This window comes from Haemorhous mexicanus, chromosome 3 (genome assembly GCF_027477595.1).
Source record: "Haemorhous mexicanus isolate bHaeMex1 chromosome 3, bHaeMex1.pri, whole genome shotgun sequence".
NCBI lineage: Eukaryota > Metazoa > Chordata > Aves > Passeriformes > Fringillidae > Haemorhous > Haemorhous mexicanus.
The window spans coordinates 7,717,149-7,735,740 of record NC_082343.1 but is presented as its reverse complement, the minus strand read 5'-3'; the positions used below and the strand labels follow the sequence as shown (position 1 = coordinate 7,735,740).

At 39.3% G+C, this 18,592-nt stretch overlaps 1 long non-coding RNA gene across 1 annotated transcript in view; it reads right to left on the bottom strand.

The window, feature by feature from the left end:
- Positions 1-915: 915 nt before the first annotated feature.
- The window catches only part of LOC132324510 (uncharacterized), a 31,983-nt gene continuing 14,306 nt past the window's right edge, over positions 916-18,592 (bottom strand). Inside the window, exons 2-4 of the long non-coding RNA XR_009485658.1 lie at positions 12,433-12,561; positions 11,482-11,601; positions 916-2,371 (exon numbers count right to left, since the gene is read on the bottom strand). This is a non-coding gene — a long non-coding RNA (uncharacterized LOC132324510). The remainder of the gene's footprint in view (positions 2,372-11,481; positions 11,602-12,432; positions 12,562-18,592) is intronic.

Below are 18,592 nucleotides of genomic sequence, written 5' to 3'. Positions count from 1 at the left end.
AATAAAGCATTTCTTAACTGCCACTGCTTTCAGGTATATGCAATATCCAAATTGTTGAAGTACATATGTAAAATAACAAAGGAAGAGCAAGCTCCTGCCTTCTCTTATTTTTAATGGATGGATACATTAGTACCTTGTCTTTAACAACATCCACAGTGTCTCCAGACAGAACTTAGCTGTTTCTGCAGATTTGGTTTAGATTTACCATCAAAAGTTCTTCCATTTCTTTGGAGCACATCAGCTGGCACAACAGAGCAGGTTTGCAAGCAAAAAGTTTTCATGAGAAAATACCAGAGAAGCATCAGAAATCCCATTAAAAATATCTTGAAAACTATGGATGAAAGTTATGTATTTGAAACATCCTTACAAAACAGAACATTTTTTTTTCATTCATGTTATGGATTAAAGGGATTCAGTAACAACACTGGAAATTTGCCAGTGGTCACCTGTGAAACTCAGACTTCATGGCACAAGAGAACATAATTCCATCAAAGCCAAGTCCAGTGGAAGCTTTCTTTGTAAATGTTTCCAATATATTTTTGTTTAAAAGTACAGTATATTATTTGTAGCATAACAGCCACTTTTATCCTGAGGAAAGAGTGTTGATTTGAATCAAGAGTCAAGGCCAGTAATTAATAAACCAATCAGGAATAAAGTGATGGATCCAACCTTTCATAATTGAGCTGCTCCAGACTGTACGTGTGGTCTGATGTTTTAATTAAGAAGGACAGGTCATGGCAAATAGAAATGAGATTTATGTTACACAGGGATGCAGTAAACCTATTTATTGTAATTCTCTAACCTTTTAATTTTTTTGTACCTGAAATCCTGTAGAGCATGTACTTGTGGATGTAAATGGTTTGTTTATAACCATACCTTTTGAAAAGAACAGTGAAGGAGGTGCAGGAGTCATCCTTGGAAATATTTATTTATTTATTTTGCCATGGTTACTTTAATATCTGGATATATATTACCCATGCTAAGATTCAACACAGAAAACACCTGATGCTTCTAAGAAAATGAAAATAAAACATTTCTTTCTGGAGCATTTATATGTATACACCTCCACAAATATATATGCATGCATATGAAAAATATAAATTTACAATAGCTATCATAAAAGACTGAAACAGAAACAACCCTTAAATCTCAGTTTAGCACCACACTCCAAGGTGAATATTCCCCTGTTTTTCACCCTCATCTTCATTAATATTCCAGCTATTTATTTGGAGCTCTTCAAGGAGCACACAGGCAAAACACTTGTTTCTGATTTTGCAAGGAGACAGTTCCACAGCCAAAGACTTCCCAGATCACAGAGGCTTCCCTGATACTGACTTTGAAACACACATTGCCCCTAGCCATATTGCTAGCCATTAATCACTGCTAGTGGCTGTCAAATTACAGAAGATTCTGACATACACTGAAGGCAAGAAACCCATAAAGATGCATTTAGAACATTTTTGTCTTACTGAGTTCTTCTTACATAATACCATGAGAATACCTTAAGAATCCTCAGATGTTTAAGCCATGGAGAGTGATGGAAAGACATACCCCTCACTCAGCACATCTCTGATTTGCACTCAGAGATTTGTCTGAGTAATCACAAAAAAATCTTCCTTGTCTCCATCTTGTTACAAACTCATTACAGCTCTCTGTGGCATGAGGACCTCACAGCAGGGAGCTGTTTCTTTGTCATTTATGAATGAGACTACTGCAAATCGTGAAGCAAAAGGTGAAAATAATATGGATGTGCCTGACTATTTTCTCCCTGGTTTAAGCCCCCGTGAGCACAGCGGGAACACCGCTCTGTCTATTAGCTCCTCGTGCACTTCCATGGTCTTGGTCCTAACCTTCAAATAAACTAATGGACTTGATCTGAGCTGCATGAGAAATTACAGTCCAGCACCCAGCTGTGCTCCTTTGAAATGATGTACAGCCCAGCAGCCAGGATGGAGGGTGAGGGAGCTGAGGGTGGAGGCTGTGGGAGCTGAGACTGCAGCATTATCTGCTCAGGGGACCTGGAATGGGCAAAACAGATAAACACAGATACCTATTTATATATATAAAATATATTTTTGCCTTGATGAAAAACTGTTGCTTTCAAAACCTGTTATTTTAACATTCTTGAGACCCATGTGGATTTCTACTACTAGAAATAAAAGGCTCAGAGGTTCTGCAGCACTCAGGAAATGCAGTAATTCCTGCTCTCTGATGTTCAGCAGCTCATTTTAGCAGCCACAGTCTCAAATTTAGCACTTCATCTTTCACTCTTCCATCCTCAAAAATCTCACCAATGCTCCTGCTTCCTCCATGGTATTCCCAAGTCACTCCCAGTAGGGATTGCTGCTCTCTCTCTCCCTGTGGCTCACACCTGTAACTCAGGAATGCAACAGAAAAAATAGTCAGAAAGCTGAACCATGGGATGAATTGCAGACCAAGTAGAGAGTCGGTAAGAAATGGAAAGTAAATTCTGTTCAGACTGATTAAAAAAGGGTTTCATCTTTAACCAGAGGCTCTTTATTTTAAATATATTTGATGATGGGTACACAAGGCATTTCAAGCTTGACAACAGTTCCTAGCACAAGTTTTTACATGAGCTGGCTTTGTCCCACAGTACCCACAAACAGATCGTGACAGTGCATGTGTAAACCCTGTGGAGAAAAGGGTTTTACAAAAGATTGTGAGGGCTCTTGCTTTCCTGTAGCAGATTAAATTTTGAAATGCTAGTTATCCCTCTTTTGATCTGGTGCTTGTAAACAGAAAGAATTTCTCTTTATTTTGCATATTTGTTGAAAGATATGATTGCAGTACAGTCTGATCCCAATTTCACACAGAGTCATCACAAGCAGATAGATGGTGGTGCTGCATTTGTACAAATAGTACTGAGATGCTGATTTTCAAAGATATCACTCTGCAAACATGACCATAGCTCAAAGCACAAACAGGATCGGGGACTTTTTTACTTAAGGATGGTTTTTTACTTTCTGAGGACCTCTATGAAGGGGCCATAAAAATTCAGTCACTAGGTAAAGAATAACAGAGAACATCTGGTGAGCAGTAGACAGCCTTCAAAAACAAACAACACCCAATTGCGAAAACAGATTGTGAAAACAGATTTATTAGATTCAGGAGTTCAGCATGTCCTTACATTAGCAGGTCTCAGAGCACTTGATTTTATGTGAAATGACCTTTTGTGCTAGACAATGAAAGAATTCCAAGGTACTTAAAGAAATTTCCAGTGGCTAATTTACAGAACAGTGCTGGAGATAAGAAGGGACTGCTAATGAGTCCTTTCAACTCCCAAATAATTACCACAACTGGATAAACTTAAAGGACAAGTCTTTATAAGGCTTGCAGTCCCTGAAGCGGGAGGCTAAAATCACCGTAAATCCATCCACAAGGTGATACACCCTCAGCCAAAGCAGTTCATAGTTTTAAAATTTATATATTATTGTTACATTCTTGTTTAAGTGTAACATGTTACTGAATGCCTGTTAAAGCCATTATATTAATTATAGTAGAGAACTCTCATTCACAGATTATTTTTTAATAATACATGTGACTCTCTCTTTTGTGAACCTTAAGTAATACTAAATTATTAACAATGCTTATATACAAATTACCATCATTGGGCTTTACTGCTAATATCCCACAGAGATTAATAGAAGCACTTCATACCCTTGTGCATTATTATTTCGGATTATCTGCAGATTCTAGATGAAACTACTCTGTTATTTCATGGTCAGTTCATTTTCAAAAGGTTACCTTTGCAATAATAAAGGCAAGTGACATTTTGTTAATGAAGTCTCATTTTCAGATTTCCAAGAATAAGATAGTTCACAAACCCACTGACAATAATCTCATTTTACTGCCAGCTGTTCCCACCTTTCTTTGTAGGACCTGGATGAATAAATTTAAAGTATATTATCATAAGATCACGGGAAAGTTTATGTCAGAAGGGACTTCAGGCTGTCTCTAGTCTGACCTCCCATGCAAAACAGTGACAAAGGCAAGGTCAAACTTATTGCTCAAGCTAATCTGGACCAGTCTGGAAAGCCTCCATGGACAGAGACAGTCCAGCTTCTCTGGGCAACTTGCTCCACTGTCTGTCTCAGGCCATCTCCAGCAGAATTGTCAGGTCCCAGCCTGTTTCATTGCCAGGGCTTATTCCCTGCTTAGTACACAACTTTACATTTGTCCCTGGTGAAGTTTGTAAGGTTCCTGTTAAGCTATAAACTCCATATTATAGAAATCCACTTTTAAAAGCATGCATTAATATGTGATACAGAAATATTCCTAAAGAGCAAAACAAGACTGTTCAGAGCATGACACTATAGTGGCAGTGGCTTTGCTTCTACTGTTCCCTTGCCAGCCTGTATCATAATCACACAGAATCCCACTCATATCCATAATGGCCACTGGCAAAACTGGGGCTTCAGGTTTGCAGCTCAGATCCCCCAGCTGAAAACAAAGGGATCTCAGCACTGTTCTGTGCCATGCTCTGATAACCAGCACTACAGAGGCAGGGCACTCATGCTGATTCTTCATGTCACCAGTGATCTTCTAGCAAATAGAAGAGTGTTTGTCATCAGGGAATTTGTGACTTTTTCCATTACCTGCAGGGTTAGTGGAGCATTTTTGTGAGCATAGATGCCACCTCTTAATTCTTAAGATATTCTTTTCTCCTCTATTGCTCCAGCTTCCTCTGTCCTTCTACTGCACAGTTCTGTCCCATTAGCCTGCTTTTCCCTTATCTTCTTGTTAGCTCTTAGTCTCAGCCTGGTCCATCTACTGTCTCTCACTTTCATTCCTCCTCCAAATCCAGCTTTTATCTCCTGGGAGCTCATCAAGACTACCTCCTCACCAGTGATGGAATTTCTGACTGGATATTAATCCCCTCAGAAGGACAGGATCTCTGCCCTTGGTTCCAGGACAGAGGAGAAAAAGCAAGTGGACAAAGCAATTGCAGGGGAGGTCCTGCTTTAAAGTGAAATGGACTGGGGAAAGAATTTGCTTAATTACAACACATCTCTAATGTCTATGTGTGGAATTTTCAGAAGGATTAGAATTAGACAAAACCATAATTATTCATGGCAACAGTAGAAGTCATCCTCATTGTACAAAAGTTACCTCCTTCCAGATGTGAAATCCTTCCAATACATGGAAGGCAGGAACCTTCCATAAATTAGTAATGAGATTTTCAGCATTGGCAAAATAGCATCTGTGTGTTTTTCCCGAGGAGATTTTTCTGAACTGGTCAAGACCTTTAGTCTGGAGGGGAAGCCAAACATAAAAATGGGAGCCCATGAAGGGAATAGAAAGTAAGATCTTAACATGGAATATCTGAAACAGTCTTAATTGCCTTTGACATTACCTACTTTGCTTCAAATCAATACATGGAAAGCATACAGAAGTAATTCTTGCTAACATTGCTTAATCCTGCCAAGAAGGAATTTAATTTGTGTCTGTGCTGGGGAGAGAGTGGGTTACAACTTCATCAATTCTGAATAACTGAATTCCATCAAAGAAATGAAAAAGGAATGACAAATTTTCTGAATAAGCTTTCTCATAAGAAATCCTTCATTAGTCACTGAAGACCCTGCAGACCTGTAATAAGAAAATTTGCATAAGATATGCATTTGTCCAAACACTGAAATAACATTCTGGGCCAGATTCCTCTGGTTTTGACAATGTTTCATTTTTTCCCACCCTGCAATACTCTGCTAATCCCCAAGAACTGCTGGTGCTCCCACCCACTGCAGGCTGTATCAGATCACACCCCATGGCTCCATGACTCTGAACAGAGATGCCAGAACAAAGTCAAATATGCAATGCCCTTCAAAAGTTCTCCTTCTCAGAGGATGATTAAATTATCTCCAATTAAACCAAATGCTCTTTGTCTTTCTGTACTGAGACTGATACTGAATGCTCATCCCTGCTGTCCCAAAAATAACAATCTGTTGCAGAAAACCTAGACCTGGTGTCTTTGCTATAATTTAGGAAAAAAATCAGTATTTCACCAAACTGACATATGTGTTCTCAGTGAATTAATGGTCTTAGTCATTTTTAACTTGCAGGCATAAATGAATAGCTACAATATGGTCTGCATAACTAACAGTGTTGACTAATGAACATATAAACATTCAATTATGGCTTTATTAATTCAGAAAAGTTGTTTTTGATGCAGTTCTATGAGAGGTGGGCTCATCTATGGTACAAAAGGAAGGAGAGGCCATGCAGGTGTACAGCAGCATTTGCTGCAGTAACAGTAGGAATTATCTGGTTGCCATCAGCTCAGGACTCCTATAGCCCTGTCTCCTTGTCCTGTAACTCATTAAATTAGGATCAGATTTGACTGATCTCTATTTAAAAGTAATAAATAAATCAGTTGCCAAAAAAACTATGACTTGTATTATTAGCACATCAGCAATGCAACTCTTTATCAAACACTGAATTTAAACCCTCTCCAAACTGATCTCCTAAGCTTCTGTAACTTTGGAACATATTTCTCATGTTAAACCAGAGAAAATAGAAAACCCATAAATAGGGATATTTTTAACTGTAGGAGTAAAACTAATGATTATAGCACTCTGTATCACTTAGAATTTCTAGTCACTTCAGCTAAAATCCCTTACAAAAACTATTTAAGCATTTGACAACAAGTACTGAAGAATTCATATTGTAAATTGGAAATATACCAGAAGAAAAGGTTGGAGGTGGCAATGGAGGAGTTGGGAACATGTTTAGCGAGAAATCTCATGAGAACACTGCGCTGAAAGATCATTTTTATTCTAAATATAATCTTTAATACATTTAATACATCCTGGCTTTAACATCCTAATATATTTTTATTGCCAGTCTGAAGAAGAACAAGCAAGACAAGGTGATTCTCTGCAATTTACTTATCTCTTATAAAGAAGAGAAGGATTGAAATCCTGGTGAAAGGTTCCAGTGCATTTTGTATTTTTGTATTGCAAGTATTTCAGTTTCTGTTCTGCCTTCTACTGGTGCCAAGCAACAGGACAAGAGGCAAGAGGCAGAAGCTGGAACACAGGAAGGCTCCCCCCCTGCAAATGAGGAGGAACTTCCTTAATGTGCAAGTGGCAGAGCACTGGAACAGGTCACCAGGGAGGTTGTGGAGTCTCCTTCCCTGGAAATATTCAAAAACCATCTGGACACAATCCACCTGCTCTAGGATGACCCTAGGGAGGTTGGACCAGACGACCCACTGTGGTCCTTTCCAACCTGACCCACTCTGTGATTCTTTTTCTTTCTGTAACCTTGAAATGTCTAGATAAACTTCCCTATACCACAAGATAAGTTTGGGTCTAGATCTTTAAGATATTCTGTATGCCCTCTAAAATACTCAGTTGAACTTTAGCAATAGTTAGGAGAAAAAGAGTTTGTGATGTCATAAGTAAAAAACCTGCTCTTGTGCCTATTTTTATTCTGTGTCATTCAAAGTCACATTTTTCCCAATCCTGTATGTTTTGTACCTGCATTAAACAGTTAGTACAAGCTTTCTTTTGTTAAACCAATTGTCACTTTAATGTGACAAAAGTGGCTGAGCAGTGACAGGTTCCAGCTCTAGTCATCTGTGCTCTCCAAATGGAAGGATCTGTGTTGTTTCCTAAAGCTTTCACCTGTCACTCAGAGCTCTGAAGCTGCTGTTCACTGGAAGATCAATGAAACACAGGTCTCAGAGATTACTAGAAAAATGGAAGAGCTAAATGGGATCTTAACTAGTCATTACCTGGGAAGAGAACTATGACTCACATCAACTTCAGAAAGTAAAACAGCCTTTTGGAAACTATCATGACTCACAAGCACTGCACACAGGCACTCATACACGCAGAGTCTTCTTCTCTGTTCAAGGCATTTAGTTCTTCTATAGAGAAACTCAGCTCTCATCTCCTTGAATCTACAACAAACTTATATCAATGTAATTACCTTGACATCAGCCAGCTCTCTGATTCAGAGAGGTAGATGCTATATGTGTGTTTCTTGCTGACTGGGCTGCATAAATTGTTGACCTATAAACTTCTGTGAAACAACACATAACAGAAATTAACTTTTTTCTTCTTCTTCTCTTGCAAAGAGATTTTGTAAGAGTTTGCTTTGGATTGCAAGTAAAGCAACTCTCAAAATCAAATGAACTCCAGGTAGGTTTTCTTTGAGGACATAGTGTTCTAAAAGAAAAATCTTTTTCAACAATTATTCCAGTGAGGGGTTATTTTGGCTTCTGAAGCATTCATTTTAGTGGTAATAATTCTGTGTCCATTGAAGCAATTAACATAAGCAAAGCTATTGAGTTAAGCCAAGCTAGACAAGCTGGGGGACTCAGGCTTGAAATGGGAGCAAATAAGACATTTTTAGCAGCACAGGTGTTTCCAATCCATCAGTTACTGCTGTAATTCACATGCATGCTGCCTTCTGAGAGGTACTTTGAACTTTCAGGGAACTGAAAATCAGAAAGCACTTTTGCTAATTTGAGCTGCAAAAGGGTTTTCCACTGTGATGCTCTCAGTATGACCCATGTGCACTCAGTGGAGATCATCCTGCAGGAAAAGGTAACACACTGCACAACTTTCTGAGTTTCTACACATATTTGTTCTGGCCCAGACCGAGAAGCTAATTTGTGATAATTAGGGTGTAAATTTCCAAGCACTGCAGCTTAGCTGCCCTAGTTCCCACTAAGGCCACTTTGACTTGCTGGGAGAAAGCAATCTGCCTTTGAAAGTACTGTAAGCTATTTTTCCTTTAACACTGAAGTGTCCCCAGCAAGAATAGTGTGAATTAGTGAAATGGAAATTCACACCCAATAAGAGTTTCTATTAACTTCCTTCTGTTAAAATGCCCATAAATAGGGCAGGTGGCTGGAGCAGACTGACAGGGTAATAGATGCCCAGGAAGAAAAAAAATTAGATCACAAAAGTAGCACAAGTCACTTGGAAAATGAATTAAGATGAGCTGTGTCCACAAATGGTGTTACTGAACTCCTCTCACCTTGAAGAGGAGGAAGAAATGCATCCCAAGGAAGGCAGAATTACTGCAAATGACCCTAAGTAGCTGAGCAAAGAGTTTGATGTGCCTGCTACCTAAGTGCTCAGCTGAGGAGCCAAGAGAGCTGAGCATGGCAAGGTGTGCCTGACACAGGGCTGGGAGAAGCTGTCCTCTGATGGTTGTTTATCAGACTGACTGAAATGAGCAAATTCAATTCTTATCAGAAAAGTGTCTGCCTTGCAAAACTCAGAAGCTGAGATTCCCCTGCTAATCATCTTGGTACAAGCGAAGAGGAACAAAAAACTTAATTATCCTTCTGCTCCAACAAATGGTACCTCCACACTGAAATCCAGAGACTGCACTGGGGACTGTCTATGCCTTTGCCCATTCCAGAATTATCCTACATGGATTATTTCATCCTGCAGGGTTGTCAGGCCTGAATTGAACCCAAACACATTAGAGTGTTTGCAGTTCTTTGATTGTATTTATCAGTATTCTTTGTTGTCAGGTGTAGGACTTTATTTTAAATCAATAAGAATATGCTCTTAACTACAAAAGCACATGGAAACTGCATGAAATCTTCAATTGTTCCCCACTACACAGCCAGGGTCTTCTTTAAAAAGGTAACTTTGAGTTCAGAACTTCCAGTTGTAGGAACACTAATTTAACAGTGCTGCGAGGCAAAGATACATTCAGCTTGTTTGAATTCCTAGGCAAGGTGTGAAAACAAACTGGGGAGAGTCTCCAGATAAATCAAGAGCAATTCCCTGACTGTATTTCAGTCCAAGAGCAATTCCCTGACTGTATTTCAGTCCAAAGCTGCATAGATCATAGTTGTATAAACTCATTTCATGCCTTTTATGTCTCTTTTGTTAACTTTAGTGTCTTCTGTCTCTGAACATCATACGTGCCTTCCAAACCCTGCAAATCTGAGCTATCTGAATTTACTGTCATATTATGTTGTGAAAGTGGATTGCCACACAACCTTATATCTGAATATTTCTCAAATTCACAAGCGCAGCAGATAGTCTCCCTTCTGTCCATACAACTTCTTCAATGGGATTCTGCTTCAATATGCAAGTTTCATGGCATCTCTACATTCTGTGAAAATGTGCTTCTCCACAAAAAGTAATATTTTACTATCTTTGACAGCAATAAAAATATTTCTCACATACTACAGAACATAGTGAGGCAGTCTAAGATATGCATGAAATGTCCCTCCAGGAAAGTGAGTTTATTTAAGGAGACTGGCACACATTTCCAGTCTGGTTTATATTTCAGAAGTTGCTGTAATCTCAGACTGACTGCATATTTGAGAAATCCTGAAAGACAGATGAGGTTCCAGAAGACTGGTAAAGATAAAAACTATCTTAAGAAAAATGAATAGCTGTGGAATAGTCAACATTTTGGCATGTTTAATTGTTTATTCCATTATTTTTCTCTTGATTTAAATTAAACAAGTATCTAGAAGAGAGCAATAAAAAAATAGCAAGGACCAATGATTAATCAAAGGGAAATTGTATGAAACTAAACAAAATTCTTTCTATGACAAAGTAATTGGTCTTGGGAAAAAGAATGAGCAATTAAAGCCATATATGCTAGCCCTGAAATGTTTCACAGTGCTGTCTGATTGTTCCCACTCTTACTATTGTGTATTTAATTAGCCCTACCTAAACGAAGTAGGTCTCCTTTTAATTTGTTGAGTTGTGTATACTTTTCACACTGATTTCTTGAGCTCTCATGATGATTCTCAATTTACATCCTCCCCTTTCAGGAGCAGTTAAGGATCCTCTGCAGCTGATGGCTGGATGCTATTTAATAATCCTCTCTACCATGTTATCCAAAATATTAATGGAAGTCTTGACTAGTGCTAGACCTGAGGTAGCATCCTGCAAATCCCATGTGCAGAATCCTTTCATTTTGATGATGAATCACGGTTAGTAAAACCAGCTGCATTTTCCCAACATGCTGCAGCAGTACTCAGAAAAATAGCTGCATGTTTTATCACAAATGGAACAAACAGAATGACATCAACCCAGAATGAAAACAGAAAACATTGTACTGGGATGCATAAGCCAAAAAGTAGCACTGAAGATGTGAAGAAGTGACATTTCAGGACATTACACTTTTGAAAGATGCATGCACATAATAATAATTGAGATAATTCAGGAGATATTAGAGCTATTGGCCTTGGAGATAAGCCAGAAAGAACTGAGCTCATTCCACCAAAAGAAAACTCTGCAGACACACATGAAAACATAAATGTAAAGTGGTAGTAAGTGTGGAAATACAATATTCTCTATCCACCACAGACAGGGTAAAATGTAATGGTCTGAAACTACAAAACGTGATTTAAATTAGGAGTTAAAAAACCTACAAAGAAATTAAAGTGAGAATACATCACTAAATGTGCATGTTCCCTAGATGACATTAATGGTAATGTAAAAATGCCAACCAAACCATACTTCCATAACCCACCTTCCAAACTGTCATGCACATGAATCCAGGGATATCTTCTTCCTCATCAGGTTGTTCAAAGGCCCATCCAGCCTGACCTTGGATGCTTCCAGAGATGTTCCAGCTGACCAGGTTTAAGAACTATGGAGACACAAAAACCACAGCAATCCTACAGGTGATTAAGGAACCATCCAAATCTATTACTTATAGTCTTATAGAATTTTTGACAGGTGACTGTAAACTACGGGTTTGAAATCATTATTTTAATCTGCTATTGTGAGAAGCCAAAAGTTCAGGGGTGTAAATTTTCTCCAAAGAAATCAATGGTAATGCAGAGTCTACCTACACAAAATATTTATGCAATCCCCATTATAGCAGTATTAGTACTCTTCCTAATATTTAATGTACTCCTCTTCACAATAATGCTGTAAGGTCAGCAAATCTGTTAAACCCCACAATCCAAAATACAAGATTTGCCAACCCAAAGAGAAAATGCTCAGTAAACCAATCATGAAGAGTAATCCAGTTGTATCTCCTTGGAGGAAATCACAATTCTAGCTCCCATTTTAAACATTTCAGATCTGCCCAAATCACTGAATTCCAAAAAACTGGGTGGACTGTACACGTACAGATCAGTGGAGTGTGTGCCATCAGCTCAGCACAGAGCAGGACAGGCGCTGTCAGACACTTACCAAGCTGTTAATATGAACATTATTTGCTCTCACCTGAGTCTTGGTCATCTGACAAGATGTTCTTTTCCTGCTGACTGAAACAATAGCAACTGCCTGTAAGAACAGGCAGTTCTGGAAAGCTGAGCAAGTCTGTTGTTTGCCTGTTTTACCCAATGAGTGATTACACTTAAAGTAGATAAATAAGCCTGGAGATGCTATTTATTTAGGAATGCATTACCCAGCTGAACTTACAATTCAAATAACCAAATTATTTTATGAATTTGATACTAAAATGACTTACCAGGAGCTACAGGATGAGCAGCCATATCTCAGACCTAGGTTCTCTCCTTAGTTGCACGACTCTTTCTCTCTCTTTATGGTCTGATTTTTCAAAGAAGGATTTTAAATTTAGGAGAATAGAAATCCAAGACTGGGCATGCAGGGCAGAAAAAAAGAAAAATCATGGGATGACCATCTCAGCAAGGCTTGAGTACATTACAGAAATACACTACCAGTAGCTCACAATTTATAGATTAATCAATTAATAGATTTCTAGAAGTGTCTGTCAAACTGCAATGTGACATTTCTTTGTATGTTATCAAATGAGGATCCAACCCTGAAGCGCTTCCAAAGTACAAATAATATTTGGGTGTTATATACACAAATAATAGGGTTTACTTCTTTGAGTGTACCCACAGCTGTCTCATGAGTGTGAACCCCTCAGTTTAGGAAGGCTTTTGAATAAGATCCATGTTCACAGATTACTTTTAAGTCAATACTCAAAGAACCATTAGAGAATATATTTTGCATTTCATTTTTATTTTGCAGAAGGTTTTTTCTTAAAAAACCTACAAGACAGTTGAGTTCCAGCTTCTCCAAAAGAACAGAGGCAGCTACATTGGTTATTCTAGGCTTGAAAACATTTTGCATGGCCATTGAGAAGTTCTTTAGATAGTCCAACATTGATTTCAGCACAAAATCTTTTCACAGTGCAAATATCAGGATACTTTGGAGCTGAAAAGCAAAGCCTTCAGTTAATCCAATTCTGCAAATACAAACAGCTTCCTGAATTAAGTATTAGAGAGAGTATCTTCCTGGGCATGAACTCTGGAGCCTATAGCACTAAGTAGGGAAGGAAATGGGATGACAAGAGGCAGGAGAAAATCTGCTACTGGCCCAAATACATACTTTTGTGAAAATTCAACTCCAAATTCCAGCACTGCAACTCTTGAGAAGCAAGGAGGTATCTTAGAAAATATCAGTGCTAGAATGAAGTTACAGATATTAAATTGAAGTTCTGCTTAATAACTGTTAAACTGAAAGTATGCCTAATGACTTAAATTTTATGAGCATGGACCTAGATGTTGCAATTTTAACAGAATTATGCAGATTTGGTGCCCCCTGCTGTCTTTTACTACCAGAGTGACCCATGAAAAATATGAGTAAGTGATTAAACACACTGAACTGCACAAAACAGCCCCAAAGGGCAAATTAAGGATGTTTTTCAAAAAGGCACATTTAAACTAGAGTGTGAGTTCACAGACTGCTTTGGTGAAGCACCCAAGAGCTGCGAAGAGCAGAGCTCTCAGTTGGGAATGACCACAAAGAGGCAAAACAGAGTGCACCATGGCCAACCGGAGCCAGACAGAGAGCTGAGCTTCAGCCTTGGCACACCTCCATTGCCTCAAACCAGAAGCACAGAAAATATTCAGTTTCTTGTAGGGATAAAACCAGATGAAATCCCTGTGGTCTCTCTTTTCTTGCTCAACACCAGCTCTGCTATATTCCCACCTCTCACCCCCAAACAGGAAAGTTTAAACAGACTGGAAACACTTCCATACGATGGGAGCATCTCAACATCTCAACAAATATGAGTACCAGTGGTGTCCCCAGCTACACAAGTTTGTGTTATCAACTAAAGTGGAAGACACACACTCCAGGAGCACACCCAGCACAGCAGGCTCCCACGGGGACAAGCCCAGAGCTAACCTGAAGCACAGCCTCTCCAACACACTCAGCACAGCTGCTGCTGTGGCAGCACAACCTGCTTCTCTCTCCAGAGCAAACCTTGGTTTGTCACACTGCATGCTAAAGGGACTTCAAATGAGACTCACCTGCTGAATCCCACTGCCTCAGAGGTGGTGGTCTCACCTCTCCATCCCCTGTGATCCTTGTTGCCAGTCCACCCATTTCATAAGCCTCAGCAACCTTCTGCCTTCTTCCTTGACTTTCTGACTTTAAAAAGTCATCTCTCCCTCTTTCCCCCCACCCCAGGCTGGTTTTCAGAGGGATCAGTTTATTGTATGGGCATGTGGGTGCCTGGTCTGATGTAAGAGGGGGAGGAATGTCCCTTTGGCAGCAGTACAGTCTCAAATTGGCTTAAACTAATCATGAAACTTCAGTCCTAAATCAAATAAGGCCACGAGGTGCCAATGGGTGCAAGTGCTTGTCCAAACTAACTGAGCACATTTCCAGCACAGCTGGGTTGAATCCTGCTATAATCAATGGCCAAGATATTATATCACTAACTTTTGAAAATTTCTCTGTTGGTCTCCTGCCCGTTCTTTGCACTCCTACAGGAATACTACAGAATGTAAGTGATGATGAAGCAAAGCACAGTGCTCTATCTGAACTTCTGCAAAGCAGCAGACAGGACTTTTCCAGGAAGAATATCTATTTAAGTGATTTCCTACTGCAAATCAACAGGCTACCAAGTGATGACTTTGCCTGCTTAAGCTCAAAGACATATCTTTAAAGGGGTCCTCGTTCAGCAGTCACAAGTAATCAATCAGTCAGTTACTTCCTCCCTTGGCTATCTGTGCTTGAAGATGGAAAAAAAACCCAAACCCCCCCCAAAAAACTCAAAAAACCAAACCTAAACAAAAAACTCCACAGAAAATGGACAGCCTTGTCTTGCCACAACAGGAGTGTTCAGTGACTTAAGACTGGTGCCTGTGTTCCTGAAATCATGGGTGCTAAAACAGCATGATGCTGTTCTTCAAGCAGATGTGCAGCAGATGATGCTTCATCATTTCATATTCTCCTCAGGTTGGAAGGCTTTTAGGACTGACATTGAATCTGTGAGTCACTGACTGCTCTGGAAAGGCTTACTGGTGAATAAGATGAAATTTCTGTCATTTATGGTGTCTGAGAAGGTTTTTCAACTTCAAGAGAAAAGAATTTATTCAGTTTCTCTGACACCTATTTATACACACAAGTTTTAAATGGCCATTTTCAACTCTTGAACTCCTGTGACTTAGTGAAATGTTATGATCTGTATTACATCTGCTGTAGCATTATTTAAACAAACATCCTTAATAAAATCTTGCTCACTCCCACCATCTAGAAATCCTATTTTGTACTTCACACATTTTATTTTCATACCTCAGAATTCAAAACACCAGAAGGCAGGAGTTTGGTCTGGTGACTATTAAATTAGTTGCACCCTGATACAAAACCAACTTGCTTACTACATCCTTTATACTTGTCAGTTTATTCAGCGAACTGGCTGCAGGGACTGCCTAAAAATTCACTTCTATCTCCTCTAAATGTTGTTTAAGTCAGCAGTCTGTCCTCTATTCACCTCTTTTCAGCGTGAAACACAGCCACACACAGCCATGTCAGGGGTTGTGCAAGAAGAAGATTATGAGGGTGGATCCACTTGTTTTGATCTCCTGACAGAGCACTGTGGCTCACCCTGCTACCACCAGGTTGTGGGGCTGCTCCTGCAGCCACCTTCTTGCTCCTTTTCCACTCCTAAGCTCTCTTCTTTCTCCCCTTTTCTTGTTTTCTCCCTGAAATTAATAAATTAATGTGCATGTTTAGCAGTCACCAAATTGCAAAGAGCCAGACCAAGATGTTCTTGAGAGTGAGGAGCCAAATTTTAACTATTGACATGAACTTGAGTGCTGGAAGAGCTGCGTTGACGCAGAAGGGAGGCGTGCAGAGGGATGAGTGTGGAGGTTGAAGTCAGATCTTATTATCACAAGACCTCAGGGCACTGGCTAATCAGCAGGGGTGTAGCTTTATTGGGAAAAGTGTCTTTTATGATATTCATGTCTGTATCTGAAACATTCCATTTCAGTGAGACACCAAAGACACTTCATGAGCCACTGGAGTGCTGCACCACAGCCATAAATAACAATTACTGGGAGACTCTCTTCCAGGGCATGCCAAGCCCCAGCCTGTGGGAAGGGATAAAACACATCACTACTCATGTCTTTCAAGCATGCTCTTCCCAACTTCCCAACAGAAACTAAGGTGAATACCAACATACATGGCAGACTTATTTCCTCTCTAAGCATACTCTTTCTCCTGTAATCCAAGTATTGGGACACATTTCTTCCACCTACTACGTATCTTTTACCTAAAAATGCAGATTTTTGCACTGTGAGTTGTAGTTTTCTCCTCATAGGATCAGAAAGCACTTTTGGGATAAAGAACCCAGAACAGGGAAGCAAAAAACTCCCAACTCAGTTCACAGTGTAAACAGAAGACTTTGCACTTACTCCACTTGTTGGACATCCTGTCTAGAATAGGATGGCAAATTGCCCTAGGCTTTGTTTATGCTGGCTAGCAAAATATGCCATAAACAAAGCAGAAGACAAACTGGTTTTCAACATGATTTGTCCAGTCTTTGAGGAATAAACCCAAACTTTTTAACACTAAAACCTAACACAATCAACCAGCCAAACTACTGGAAGGATTGAAATGAGCTATGTATAGCTATGTATAAAAAAAACCAAACCAAGAGTAGGCATCAATGAACCAGAGCCAGAATTCAAGTCATTTGAGTATAGAATAAACAGTGGAGGAACACGAAGCAAAACCAAATTTCTGCATATCCCTATTTCAGGATTAGGTTAAAGAGCAAAAGGTCTGTTCACCATCTCCTTCTGGAGACTAAACCAGGATATATGCCAGCATATCAGTAAGCACCAGGATATATTCTTCTGTTAGAACAACATTTTATCACATACATTTGTTCTTATCAGAAGCTGGAAGACAAAAGCACTCTTCACCCTGCAGTTAACAACAACGGGTGGCAATCTGTTAGCAACAGTGTAAACACTGCACTTTATCAAGCATTACTTCATTTTCACTCTTCTGTTTCCATCTCTTTGTGTCCTTGTAAAGACTGGGCAGCAGGTGTGAAACAAGGACTACTAAATGTTACAGAATTCCAAGTAATAACATCCAAACCCTGCTTTTTTTCATGATAAACAAGTATAGCTCCAACATATGCAGTTCTTTTAAGGTATTTTTATCCTGAATTCAGCATTTAAGGATCTTACGACAATTCGATATTTCATGTGATCCTGTTAAATATGAAACACTGATGATCATAAAAATAAATAGTGTGAAGTAGATAATATTGATGTTCTTGCAAAGTGATGCTGTAGCACAGCATTCAGCTTGTGTTTCTGTGTGTGTGTTTCTTGTTTCTCTCCTCACCCTGATATGGCTGGACTTGCCAGAATGTCTCATTTCTCCCCTTCTGGCTGCATTTTCCCTGCATGAAAACTGGGCAGGGTAGAGATGAATAAAAGGTGACAATACAGATGTCACCCCATTTCTGGATGAAGACAAGGCACACACCTGGGGAGCTGAAGAACACTGCTGAGGCATGCAGTAAAACCACAGCTAATGCAGCCAAGACAGGGCCTTAGGCAGCAACTGACTTTGCAGCTCTGTCTAATCTCCAGGCTTATAAGGGGATGCCTTCTGACATTGCCCCTTTTGCTGTGTAACTCTTCCTACCTGTAAGAAAAAGCTTCAGCAGCTCCCTGAGACATTCCCCAACAATAGATACAGTAATTGGTTTATAATGGGCAACTGCTGCTTGGTCCACTGCACTGATATTCTGAATTTTAACAGCATTCCTTTATTTTAAACATGCCACCAAGAGTAAATATTTAATGGGCAGTGATCCCTAAACAATAGGGTTTAATTTCTCATTTACCAGGGATATGGGAGAAAATCTGTATTCAGTGCCCTGTAATAAAACACAGCTCATAAAGTAATATTATGCTTTGGAATATAAATATGAGGCATTATACACAGCAGGTAACTTAATCATTCTTGACTCTGGCATAAATGGTTGGAGGTGAATGCCACCTAGATTATTACCAATTACACCTTGCACCTTTATGAACAGACTGAAGCACTTATCAGCCATGCACACAAGCAATTTGTTCTAAGCCACACAATGAGTCAGTGGCAAACAAAGGAGAGGAAACAAGGTTCCTTTATCTGCCAGACTTCTGAGCCAGCTTCTCGCCAACAAGAATGAAAAGCCATTTCATACTTCATAGCTACTTTTGGTGTTTCACCAGAGTTATGAACTCAGCCTCACAAGGTATTAAAAAGCTTTGTATAAGTAAATACATAAATATATTTATATGTTTGTGTATGTTTGTGTGTATTTTTAAATATGACAAAACATAAACCTAATGGATTAA